This window comes from Nanorana parkeri, unplaced genomic scaffold, assembly GCF_000935625.1.
Source record: "Nanorana parkeri isolate BGI_ZX_2015 unplaced genomic scaffold, ASM93562v1 scaffold879, whole genome shotgun sequence".
NCBI classification, from domain to species: domain Eukaryota; kingdom Metazoa; phylum Chordata; class Amphibia; order Anura; family Dicroglossidae; genus Nanorana; species Nanorana parkeri.
In genome coordinates this window covers 278,088-279,412 of record NW_017307147.1, presented here as the reverse complement: position 1 = coordinate 279,412, position 1,325 = coordinate 278,088, and the positions used below count along the sequence as shown (strand labels likewise).

The window sequence follows — 1,325 nt, the reverse complement described above, 5'->3', positions numbered from 1 at the left end:
GACCTCCTGCTTTCCAGCTCCCTTGTCCACTCCTCCCATACTCGCCTCCAGGACTTCTCTAGAGTCTCTCCCATCCTCTGGAACTCCTTACCCCAACCTGTCCGTCTATCTCCCACCTTGACTGCCTTTAGGCGTTCCCTAAAGACTCATCTCTTCAGGGAAGCCTATGCCACCTCAACCTAACCACTGAACCTTCACATTCTCACATAATTCATTCCCACAGCTACCTCATGTATCATTTCCCCCTCCACTTTTAGATTGTAAGCCCTCAGGGGCAGGGCCCTCCTTACCATCTTGTCTTGAATTGTATTGTAACTGTAATGTCTTCCTTATATTGTAAAGCGCTGCGCAAACTGTTGGCGCTATATGAATACTATGCAATAATAATAATAATAATAACCATGTTGCGGCATTACTTAGCATAAATGTCAAACATAGCAATTGAAACATGGCTGCTCCCATATGCATATATATTTACAAGCATATACACTGAGTGGCCGGATTATTATATACACTGAGTGGCCGGATTATTATGACCACCTGACGTTTGTAGGCAAATTAGCTATAATTTGACGCTGAAGTTGCTAGAGGGCCAGACCATTATAAATAGGGGAGCAGGTTGGTTACCACGACAGTAGAAGTGATTTGTTTCTGAAGATACGGGGAAACAACGCGGTGTAACAGCCTTTGAACGTGGGATGATTGTTGGCGCTCGGAGCCATGGAGCGAGTATCAGCAAAACAGCAGAATTCGTTACATGTTCAAGAGCAGCTGTTGTTAAAGTGTTTAAAGACCGGACTGTCAGCCGAAAATCTGGGTCTGAACGTGCGAATTGTGGCCGTCAGCGACTAGTCAATGTTAGGGCAGAACGGGGGAGGGGCAAGACTGGTACAAGACAACAGAAGGGCAACAGTGCAGTGTCAGATTCCTCGCATCACCTTTCAACATCTCGTGGAGTCACGAGGCGGCCCAACGAAGTACTGATACCCCAGTATCATAATACCGTGGTCATAATAATCTGGCCACTCAGTGTATATGTGCCATAGACGCTGCCACTGGGGCCTCGAGGACTGTCATAGGACCTCGTTGATGGACCCAATAAGAAGTATCCACCAGGCAGTGACATGGAGCAATTCTCTAGCATTCCAAATGGCTTTCGATTGCAAAATGCCATCAGTCAAGACAATCCCACCAACACCTCTGCCATCCCATTATATAACCTGTTGCTGGTAGGTTGCTTTGGTTCTTCTTGAAGTTCTCAATATTGCAAAAAAATGTATTTTTGTATGGCCAGCATTACACGCAATGATAGGATTACTTGCATT

At 45.7% G+C, this 1,325-nt stretch overlaps 1 protein-coding gene across 1 annotated transcript in view; it reads right to left on the bottom strand.

The window, feature by feature from the left end:
• The window catches only part of TENM4 (teneurin transmembrane protein 4), a 237,822-nt gene that overhangs the window by 62,152 nt on the left and 174,345 nt on the right, over positions 1 to 1,325 (bottom strand). The window lies entirely within an intron of this gene.